Consider the following 12,284-nt stretch of genomic DNA (forward strand, 5'->3'; position numbering starts at 1 on the left):
AAAAGGGACAAGGGGTTGGAAAACTGTTGGAAGTCAACAAAAGAGGGGGAAAGGGAGGGGGTTAGAATTGGAAAAATTAAAGGAAACTGATTGTAATGTACAATTTAATGATATCTAATCCAATAAAATTATTTTTTAAAAAAAATTTGCATACATTTCTGGCAGTGGTGGGATGCAGGTTTTCAAAGTCCCTAAGTTATTCTGAAGGTGATGTTAATAGGGTAGAAGGTGAAGGTTGCCAGGCAGGTCTGTATTATAAGAAATGCTCTTCATGGGGAAGGAATGTAGGGCTATTGTTATGCAAACACCACTTGATTAAGGGGTGTGCCAGGTCTTCACACAGACCTGCTTGTGTTGTCATGAAAAGGTGGCTAATCAGAGGTCATGTCTCTAAGAGCCAAGCTACAAGTGATGCCTGACACAGGTTGGACACTTGTCAGCTTCCCTCAAGTTTTGATGGGAAATGTAGGTGTCCTGGTTTTACAGCTTGGCTCTCCATTACAGCTGCAAGACCAGGATGCCTACATTTCCCATCAAAACTTGAGGGAAGCTGACAAGTGTCCAACCTGTGTCAGGCATCACTTGTAGCTTGGCTCTAAGAAGTCTCACAGGTTTCCTGGTTGCATGCAACTAGTGCAACTAAAAGGGGAGTTTTGCATGATGGGGAAGTTTAACAGGGAGCAACAAGACAACCCCAGAGAAAGGATGTGCGTGTGCATGTGCATGCGCATGCACACACGCACACAAGACAACAAGACAACCCCAGAGAAAGGATGTGCGTGTGCATGCGCATGTGCATGCGCAGGCACACACGCGCGCGCGCACACACACACACACAAGCAACCAGCAGCAAAAATGGTTTAAAAGGCTGTGTGAAAAGGTCCTAAGATAAAGGACTTCAAAGAGAAAAGGGGAAAATCAGCAAGACACTGTTATCCCTGGATATAAACTCTCCATACAGAACAGAGAAAGATGTGCTGGAGGTGGTGTTACTTTGTATATCAATGAGAACATAGTGTCAAATAAGCCAAAAAATAAGTCCCACACAGATTCACTACTGGAAGAGACACCATGATCTAGGGGTTACTTTGGGTGTACTGTTGAGCGCCTGATCAAAACTGTGAGGCTGATCTTGAAACGGAGAGGGAAATAAAGAAGGTGACTAAAGCAGAAAATGTACTGCTGGATGACTTTAATGACTTACTTATCAGTTGGGCAAATGTGTGCTTGAGTCATGTCACAGAAATGGAGTTTCTGAACATTATAGACTTTGCTTTGGAACCGTTGGTCACAGAACTGCTCAAAGGAGTTGGTTCTGAGCAAGGCTTGAGATCCAGTGTGAGACGTAGAGATGTTATTGCACTGACTGGGAATAATGACCACAGTGCTATTTCTTAACATTCATGTCCATGAAAAGCAATCCCACTTGATTTCAAAAGGGAAGAACTTTTCAAAAATAAGAGAGAAGAATAATAAGAAATGAGATTAAAAGGGAGAATTGGGAGGGTTACAGTCTTCCAGGAGGCTTGAGAACTACTTAAAACACATTAAATGAGAGCTGGATAGACTGCATACTTCAGGTTAGGAAAAATAAGTCTAAAAAGATTATTAATGACCCAAGTCAAGGAAGCCATAAAAGGCAAGAAGACCTCATTTAAAATATGGACGTTTTTCTTAAATTAGATTAACTGAAAGGAGCACAGGTTCTTTTGCCCAAATGTAAGTTAACAATAAGGTGAGCAAAAAGGAAATAGGAGGGGTGGATTTCTAAAAATATATTAGGACAAACAATAAGCATTTCTTCACATATATCAGGGCTAGGAAAGTGGCTAGAAGGGCAGCTGAACATTTGGATTACAAAGGAATGAAATGCTTGCTTAAGGAAGATGGAGAGATGGCAGAGAAGCCAAACACATTCTTTGTATCTGCTTTAAGTGTGGAAAATGTGGGGCTACAACCAGGAAGGATGTGTGAAGAACTGAGTCAAACTGAGCGCCGAGCTACAAGTGACGAATTACACTTGCCTGGCAAGTGAACAGACTCACGTGTATTCCTCTCTGTTCATTTGCCATTCACTTGCTTTCCACTTGAGTTGACAGCAAGTGAATGGCAAGTGAACAGGGAGGAATACACGTGAGTCTGTTCACTTGCCAGGCAAGTGTAATTCGTCACTTGTAGCTTGGCTCTGAGGTTAAAAGAGATGAATTTCTAGGACTACTAAGCAAACTGAAAGTTATTAAGTCTTTGAGTCTAGATGACACACATCCAAAATTTATAGAAAAGAGTCTACAGGGAATCCAGAAAAATGGAGGGTGGTTCGCCTAATACGTATTCCATATAAATTAGTAGACATTATTGGTAAAGATAATTATCAAGCACAGAAAGAAAGAAGTCTCCTGGGGGATAATAAGCATGGCTTATTAAAGTCTAGCCTCACCAATCTTTTACAGTTCCTTGAAGATTAACAAGCATGTGGATAAGAGTGACCAAGTAGCCATTATATTGTTGGACTTCCAGAAGGCTTTTGACAAAGTCCCTCATCAAAGATTTTTGAATAAACTTAGCAGTCATTGAATAAGAGGCTAGGTCCTCTAATGGTTTAAACATTGGTTTAACGCAAGAAGAAGAAAGTAGGAAAGAATGAACAGTTCTTGCTATGAAGAAAAGTGAGCAGTGGAGTCCCATAAGGGAGGACTGGTGCTGGAATTGGTATTATTTTATATGTTCATAGGTCGGCAGGCGGGGGCCGGATCCTGCCTGCCCCTCTGTCTCCACCAGACTGTGCCTCTCGCCATGTCCACTCTGGAGAAGCAGCTGCAGCTGGGCTGCTTCCTGCCCTGCCCGCCGGGCCCCATGGGGGTCAGCGGCCAGGCCTTGCCCAAGATGTGCATGGGGCCTTGGCGGAAGCGTGACTATTCTCCTGTCCCCTGGAGCCAGTATTTCAAGTCAATGGAAGACATGGTGGTGGAGAGCGCATTTGGCAAGGATACTTTTCAAATGTTTATGTTCATAAACCATAGTAGTTGCCACATTTGTTGATGATGTGAAATTATTCTAGATGGTGAAAACTCAAGTTGACTGTGAAGAGCTCCAACAAGATCTCAAGATCTAAATTGAATGAGTGGGTAACAATGTGGCAAATGTAGCTCAATGCAGGTAAATGTAAGGTGATGAACAATAGAAGAAAAAAAATCCTAACTTTAAATATATGCTGATCATGGATTTGGAACTGGCTAAGGCTAAGAGGGAAAGATACCTTGATGTTATGGTGAATAGTTCAGTGAAAATGTCAGCTCAATGTACAGCTGTGGTGGAAAAACAAACTCAGTGTTGGGGATTATTACTAAAGGTTATGAAAATAAAATAGCCAATATTGTAATGCCCCTATAGAGATTTACATGTAACCTGTAGCCATTTATCATTATTAATATTATTATTACATTGAATATACGTTGAAGGTGTGTATTGCATTAAAGGAGATACTGGGATAGGAAACATGCATGCAGTAGGGAAGTGAGATAAGGTGAAAGGCTGAAATTCTAGGAAAATTGCAAATGCTGTGATGATGAACGGACTAAACGGACGAAATCCCTGGAAGATCAAGAGGGGGAGGTGTGAAGGATTAACAGCAAGATGGCAAATGGAGTGAAAGAAGAGATAACAGAAAGAATGTGCCAGTTAATAGGATGGAAGATTATGGCCAGGTGGCTAAAAGCAGAAATGTTTACCAAAGTTATAATGGAAGACCATGCAGACCAGAAGGTTAAAACCAAGAGTGGAGCTAAAAGGGTCAGAAGCCAAAATGATATGGTTAGCCAAGTGGAACTGGTTGAACTCAGATGGAAAATGGAATATGAAGCAAGCTGTAGGACTCTACCCGGTTCACCTGACACAGTTGATGCACCAATTATACCTCCCACATATCTTGCTTCAGCTGGATGCTTCACATCTATTATGCATGGGATAGAGAAGGTAGAGAATATTTTTCTCCCTTTCTCACAATACAAGAACTCGTGGGCACTCAATGAAATTGCTGAACAGTCGGGTTAGAACGGATAAAAGGAAGTACTTCTTCACCCAAAGGGTGTTTAACACATGAAATTCACTGCCTCAGGAGGTGGTGGCAGTTCAAGCATAGACAACTTCAAGAGGGGATTGGATAAGCATATGGAGCAGAGGTCCATCAGTGGCTATTAGCCACAAGGTATAGATGGAACGCTCTGTCTAGGGCAGTGATGTTCTGTATTCTTGGTGTTTTTTGGGGGGGGGTCAATCAGTGGGAGGGCTTCTAGTGTCCCTTCCCCACTGGCAGACCTCCTGAGGACACCTGGTTTTTGGCCACTGTGTGACACAGAGTGTTGGACTGTCACTGGATGGGCCATTGTCCTGATCCAACATGGCTTCTCTTATGTTCTCTTATGTTCTCTTACTTCTCTTGGACTTTCCCCTCTTCCCTATATTTTTTTCCAAACTGACTTTTGCAAGATTTTCTTTAATGGCACTTTCTTTAAATGACTACAAGTCAACAAACTATCTTTCTTCAGATCAACTTTCTTCACAGACTTTAAGGCAAGAAACCACTTCTCTCCAGGAGTTCATGCAAAGGTCTAGCCAACCCCAGCATAAGAAGGCGAGCATGATGTGTGTGTGGGTGTCTCTGTTCTTCTTATATGTCATTTATTTTGTCCTAATAAATGTTACAGTCACAGTGAAGTAAACTAAAGTCCTGTGGTCCCTCACTCATTCCTCACCTAAAAGATCTTTACATTTATGACGCACATTGCAGCCTCATTTGGAATACTGTGTACATGTTGAAGGGTTGGGGAAAGGGCAGAAAAGGGCAACCGAGATGAGTAATGTGTTGGTGCACCTATCCTATGATGGAAGAGTTTGGAACCTTTCAGTTTAGAATAAAAACAACTAAGCAGGGATATGAGAAAGGTTTATAAAATTATGCATGGGGCAGAAGGAGTGGATAGAGAGAGCTCCCCCCCCCCCCGCTCTCCTGTAATTCTAGAACTTGGGGTGCCCAAAGACACTCAGGAGCAATAGATTTAAGACAAAGCAAATTAAGTACTTCTTCACTCAATGAATAACTAAAAGGATTTAAAAGGAAATCAGACATACTAATGGTCCATCAGTGGCTACTATCCATGGCAACTTAAGGGAACCTCAACAGTCAGAGGCAGAAAACCTCGGAATTCCATTACTAGGAGGTGGCATCAGGGGAAAGCTTTGGCCTCTGTTTCCTGTTTATTTGTATTTGCTCTCCATGGCAACTGGTTGGTTTTTAAAGGTGTAGCATCTCAAAGCCAGTTGTTTTAGAGTATTATGTAAGGCTGTCCATTTTCAGCCTTCAGCCTTCACACTGAGTTCTTCAACACTGAGAGTTAGGCAGGATACTGCAATGTCAGGAATACTCGGTGTTTTTAGGAAGACAAAAATGCTCTCATATGCAGCTGATGAACTCTTCGTTATACAAAATCCACAAGAATCTTTACCTTTAACGAAAATAGTCAAAGAATTTAGTGAAATCTCAGGTTATGTTAAATTATGAAAAATATTTCTTGTTAGCATATTATAAATATGCAGAACAAATGGAAGCCTTTGCTAAAATTACAGGTTCCTTTTGGAAGTCTAAAGCATCAGATAGTTGGGTATTTGTTTCTCCATAGATATGGGGAAATGATCTCAGACAATTTAAGATGCTCTCATATGGGAGGGTGAATATAAATGGAAAGAGTGTTCAAACTATAAACTATCTTGGCTAAGTAGGGTAGCAACCATTAAAATGAAGATACTTTGCAAATATATTTTCATATTTTTTACAGCTATTAAAAAACTATTTAAAAGATCCAGTTGGTTTTCAATAAATTTATATGGGAGAGGCAAAGAGCCAGGGTTCAGGCACAAGTTGTACTATAAACTTATACAAAAGCAGGAAGGCAGACTGCTCTCAGTATGAAAAGTTATCACCACATGTTGTGTTAACAACATATTGATTAATACATAATGGGAATAAAATAGTATGGAATTTAGAACAGGAAGGTATGAAGGTCTCATTAACATTGTGGGTATGGTTAAAGAAAAAGAAAATAACTTGTCTAATCCAATTTATTCTGCTTTACATAAACAAATTGGGAGATATTCACAAAGCTCATTTTTTTTTAGTACTCTCCCTTAGAACCCTGGTGTTGTTTGGATTTTGAAGAAACATTTCAGACTGGAAATTCTGATCTATGGATAAAAATAGGGATGCCAAGGTTTATTGATTTTCGTGACTAAGGATCGTTTTGACCTTTATAGAACCTGTAATAAAAAAAGCTGAAGTAAAAATATCAAGGTATCAGTAACTACAGATAAAGCACGGCATTCGAAAGATCCTCTGATCACACAAAGTCTTTAGAAATCTTAATGACTTTGAAAAGTTGTTAGTCCAGACTACAAACCAAAAGAGTTTAATGACAAGAATATACTTGGTTGTTGTGGATTTTCCGGGCTGTATAGCCGTGGTCTTGGCATTGTAGTTCCTGACGTTTCACCAGCAGCTGTGACTGGCATCTTCAGAGGTGTAGCACCAAAAGACAGAGATCTCTCAGTGTCACAGTGTGGAAAAGATGTTGGCAGGTAATTTATATCTACTCAGGAAGGTGGGGTTGGGCTGAGTCATCCTGTAAGAGTTTCCCAGGGTGTGGAATGCTAATGGAGGGAGGCTTCACTGTATCCTGAGGAGGTTCTTTTGCATATGGATTGGTGCTTGATATGCTAATCTTCTCTGCAGAGCTATTGTAGGGTATAGACTCTTTTGTTAGCCTGGTGTTTTTCAGGACTGGAAACCATGCTTGAAAATTCAGAATTAGAACAAAGTCTACTGCAAGGGGGGGGGGAATTGATATCTAAAGTGTAGAAGATTTTGTTGAAATGGTTTACAGAAGATGAGACAGTTAAAGTTCAAATGGTAAAGTGGGCAATAAATTGTAATAAAGATATATTGATGGAAGCTTGGGAGAAATTGTGGAAAAATACTATAAAGATATCAACATGTACCACGATAAGAGAAAATGTGTATAAAATGATTTATAGATGGTATCTCACGCCAAAAAAGCTAGCCAATGGAAATAGTCAGATGTCAGATAAATGTTGGAAATGTGGAAAGCATGAGGGTTCTTTTTATCATATGTGGTGGACATGTGAAAAAGCTAAGCATTTCTGGGGGGAAATAGTAGACGCTATGTCAGAGATATTGAAGAAAAAAGTTGTTAGAAACCCAGAATTGTTATTGTTATGTATGAACCTAGAAGACTTTGACAAAATGGACAGAATAATGGTATTTTATATGACTACGGCGGCTAGGATAATTTATGCACAGCTGTGGAAGACAAAAGAGATACCATCGGTGGAAGATTGGATTTTAAAAACATTGAGCTTGGCTGAAATGGATAAACTAACGAGGAAACTTCGAGAGGAAGATATGGAAGAGTATGTAACAAGTTGGGAGAAATTCAAGAATTACATAGAAAAAAAGTGGGACATTAAAGGGAAGGTGTGGTCTTTGGATACTTTCTGAGGGGAGGATAGTGTTCTGTTACTTTGAATTAATATAGAGGTAGTAATCATTATATTATATTAGAGGTAAAAAATCTAGTGTGTGATAATATACCATTTTATTGATATATGTAGGTACAATATGTTATAATTTACTAGGTTATAACATCATGAATTGGATAAAAATATAAAGGATATTAATAATTTTGAACATTATAGATATGATAGATATATGTAATAGTGCTATCTAAAGATATGCAATGGTATAAAATATATTACTATGACCCATTCTTATAATGTAGTATATAGCTATTAATATAGGGGACATATTATATTGTAGGTTATTGGATATTATGGATAGATAGTACTAAAGGATATGGAATGTTAGATAATGGTATTTATCATTAGATAGGTATTATTATATTATATATATTTTATCTTGGTTAAGGTTTTATTTAAGAGGTAATAAAGGGAATGGAAAACTGATGGAAGTCAACAGAAAAGGGGGGGAAAGGGTGGGGGGTATTACAATATGATGGAAAGTTAACTGTGTATGTTTTTATATTTGTATAATGACCCATCCAATAAAATTTTTAAAAAAGGACTGGAAACCATGCTCTATTCATTCTTAAAGTCTCTTCTTTCCTGTTGAAATTGTGCTTATGCTTATGAATTTCAATGGCATCCCTGTGCAATCTGATGAAGTAGTTGGAAGTGTTGTCCAGTATTTTCGTGTCCTGGAATAGGATACTGTGTCCTGTTTGAGTTAGGCTGTGTTCAGACACTGCTGATTTTTCCGGATGGCCAAGTCTGCGGTGTCTTTCGTGTTCTTTTATTCTTGTCTGGATGCTACACTGTGTGGTTCCAATGTAAATTTGTCCACAGCTGCAGGGTATGCGGTATGCTCCTGCAGAGGTGAGGGGGTCTCTTTTGCTGATCGTAGCATCTGTTGTATTTTTCTGGTGGGTTTGAATACTGCTTGAAGGCTGTGCTTTTTCATAAGCTTTCCCATCTGATCAGTGATTCCTTTGATATCTGGCAAAAACACTTTTCCAAGAATATACTTGTATAGTCAAGTATTAGATAATACAAAGTGACAATACGAAAGGAAGTAGGAAAGAGGTACTAGAGGCTATTTTAATAATTAAATGGGAAAGTTTGATCAAATGCTAATAATATCTCCTTGAACACAGGTGAAATGCATTTTAATTTGGAGGGCTGGACTGTACAAAACTACAAAAAGGCTGAACTGTACAAAACCTTTATGATTGGGAGCAGGGCTTCTTACTTCCACTCAGATCTTTGATTTCTCTGGTTGACCACCACCATCCAAACTGAAACAGGCTAGACCCTTCTTCACTAGCTGTTTGGGAAACTGGTGAGCCTCTGTGCATGTGTAGAGTTCTAACAAGCAGCTGAGGAGAAGGCTTATAGGTTGGACACAGTTTGGCTTAACCAAAGAAAGATCTTTAACGAGAAGTTTTTAGAACATCTTAACTTCTGAGTAAAAGAGCCTCCCTTAGAATAAGATCAGCTAGAGCATGTTGGGAGTGAGGGTCAGAGGAACTGCATTTTTACACATTTCTTTTAGAATCCTTTGCTCAATCTCTTGCTGTGCTGAAAGTATGTACGTAGACATTTTCTTTTTAATAAATGCTTCATAATTTTTAATGCGAGTTGTTCATTGTATCACATAGGCCTCCAGGAGAAGGAGGGCAGTCATTTGGCAAATTGTTGTGTAAGTGCAGTAAACTGTTCCCATGGTAACCAGACACTGGATAGTGGGAGATGCAGGCACAAGGCTGGGCAAAACAGGGAAGGGAATCTTACAGCACTGGTCAGAGGGCAATCCTTACAAAGGCCAGTTTGTGGCAGTGGTTTCGAAAAAAGGGAGAGAAAAACTCTCTGAGGGTCAGGAAAGGCAGGAGAGTGTGTTTTGGTAAGGAAATTCTGGAGGATGGTACATAAAAAATGGAGGGAAATGATAGGGCATGCATTTGAAGATGATTTATTTATTATGTGGCATCTCTAGTAGATTGAAAAAGAATGCAAGGGACTTGTCCCAAACTTAAGAATTGCAGCAAGAATTTCAGTAACTTAGGTGTGGAAACTGCAGGTTATTCTAGAAAGGAGAGACTGGTTGCAAAACATTTGGTAGATACAGTTAACAGACAAGTTCACAGTTCACAAGTATATGTGAGAAAGAAAGAAAAAAAACTGTCCCAAGACAAATTTAGAAATAAACAGTCTCCTTTTTTTTAAATACTGAAATTTGTATAATTCACTTGATGGGATTAAGGTATTAGAATGTATTTCTGTGGATGTGTTTTTCCCCACCATGTATGTGTATAGAGGAAAATTAATGAAAAGTATTTCTAGAAAATACTTGTACCCTACTCTGTTAATAAAATATTCACAAGACAGATTACAATAGTTAAACCAATAAAAATAGCAATATATAAAAGCAGGAAGACTCATAAAGAAGAATGGATAAAAGCATAAAATACAGCTTCACAATTTAACCCCCCTCCATAAAACAGTAAGATAGCAGGGATAACAAGACAAGAGAATTGATGCAACAGAAAAGCTCATGGTACTCACCACTTTACCTGAAAATGTGGCCGCACTCAGCAGAGCTTCTAAAGATGAATTCAACCAGCGGGCAAGTTACCACCATATGGAAGAAGGCAATCCTTCAAGTACACTGGTCCAGAGCATGTAGGGCTTTCCACTGTACTTCAAAGCAAATTAACGAACATTGAACATCTTTTAAAAATGGTGAGATGCGGTCTCTATAACAAGCAATTTCACTGCCTCGTTTTGAATCACTTGCAACTTCCAGTTAATTTTCAAAGGCAGACCAACGCTTAACAGTAGTCACCTGGATCCATGCTATGTGCAAGGTTAGCTGTGAGTAGACATGGGCATGAACTGAAAAAACGCCAAACCACCTGATTTGTGGTTCGTTACTATTCCATGAGCCAGGAATCACGAACTTCCATGATCTTTTACCAGTTCACGAATGGGTTCGTGGTTCGTAGTTCATGGAATTCAAACACCCGGTGCCGGCTTCTGAAGCCAGTGCAGGGTGTTTGAAATTGACAGCCCCCTTCTCCTGTCACCCTGAGGAGGAGTGACAGGAGGAGAAGTCTGTCAATTTCAAAACACCCCATACCGGCTTCACCCGATCGGGGGACAGGAGAACAGGGCTGTCAGTTTCACTCACCCCACACTGGGTTCAGCCCATAGGCTGAGGCCAGCATGGAATCGGTCAAACTGACAGCTTTTGTTCTCCTGCCACTTGGGGGACAGGAGAACAGGGCTGTCAGCTTCACTCACCCTGCACCAGCTTCAGCCCATCAGCTGAACCCAGCTTGGGATGAGTGAAACCAATAGCCCTGTTCTCCTGCCACCCAAGTGGGAGGAGAACGAGAGCGGTCAGTTTGACAGACCCCACACCTATGGGCTGAACCCGGCATGGGGTCTGTCAAACTGACAGCTCTTGTTCTCCTGCCACTTGGGGGACAGGAGAACAGGGCTGTCAGCTTCACTCACCCCGCACTGGCTTCAGCCCATTGGCTGAACCCAGTGCAGGGTCTGTCAAACTGACAGTCCTGTTCTCCTGCCGTCCGAGCAGGAGGAGAACGAGAGCTGTCAGTTTCATCAGCTGAACCCAGCGTGGGGTCTGTGAAGCTGACAGCCCTGTTCTCCAGCCGCCTGAGTGGAAGGAGAACAGGGCTGTCAGTTTCACACACGATCAGCGGCACCAGCCTGTCTGGCTTTACAAACTGCTGATGACTCGCTCAAACTGGGTCAAAAAAGTCATGGAGTTTGTGGAAAACACAGTTCCATGAACCGTGTTTTCACAAACCACGGATCGGCCTGGTTCGTGCATTTTTTTGCTTTGTATTGTGATTCATGCCCACCTCTAGCTGTGAGTGACCAAACATATGTTACAAATTATTGGGCTGGATACATCCAGCTTTCACCCAGGGCCACACTGGACATCACAGTAGGCCATTGGTTCAAACTGTGGATGCTGCCACCATTTTAGAGCTGAATTGGGGCCTTTTAAAAATATTGCGAGGCACAGTGGGACCAGGCAATCTTGCCCCCCCCCCACTGTGCTTTTTCATGTACTGAAAATGATGTGTGTGGGGGGGCTTTTCTGGCACTTGAAAAGGCATGGGGGAACAACAGGGTCACCTAGTTCTGATACACTGTTGGTTGCATTTTTAAATGGTTCAAGTCCACAAACAGCTCCATAACTTTAAACAACTTCTCACTTCTACCAGGATGGGCAATAAACCGAGGTGGTAATTTTGTTCCCAAATATTCACATAAGATCACATTACAGATGTTAATTTTCTGCATTTCCCACCTCTATGCATATATTCTAGCTCTAATCGAGCTGATGACATTTGGCATTGTATCTCTCCATCCTGATTCCAGCTGACCCTTCTTTGTAACATCCTTTCCCTCTTCACACTTGGATGTAAGATGGATCTTTATTCTTATTTGTATCTGACAAAGTGAGCTTTGACTTGTGAAAGGTCATACCCTGGAAAACGTTGCTGGTCTCTAAGGTGCTATTGAATGTTTGTTCTGTTACTACATACTAACATGGCTAGCCACATATATGTAAATTACTGATCCTTTGATAGTTATGTGTATCATGTTTTGCCATTTCAAGAATTTTAATTAAATATAAGTCTTCCTCTTATTGCTCTGAATTTTGG

General features: G+C 40.4%; 1 protein-coding gene across 4 annotated transcripts in view; it reads right to left on the reverse strand.

Annotated features, from left to right (window-relative positions):
* CRACR2A (calcium release activated channel regulator 2A) overlaps positions 1-12,284 on the reverse strand; it is a 76,112-nt gene that overhangs the window by 43,989 nt on the left and 19,839 nt on the right. For 2 of the 4 annotated variants that reach the window (XM_054998707.1, XM_054998710.1), the window contains one exon: positions 10,155-10,281. The gene's annotated coding sequence lies outside the window, so the exon portion shown is untranslated. Of the gene's footprint in view, positions 1-10,146; positions 10,282-12,284 lie in introns of all 4 variants that reach the window. The other 2 variants (XM_054998709.1, XM_054998708.1) reach the window with 2 other exon arrangements.

The sequence above is a fragment of the Eublepharis macularius genome, chromosome 15 (assembly GCF_028583425.1).
Source record: "Eublepharis macularius isolate TG4126 chromosome 15, MPM_Emac_v1.0, whole genome shotgun sequence".
NCBI lineage: Eukaryota > Metazoa > Chordata > Lepidosauria > Squamata > Eublepharidae > Eublepharis > Eublepharis macularius.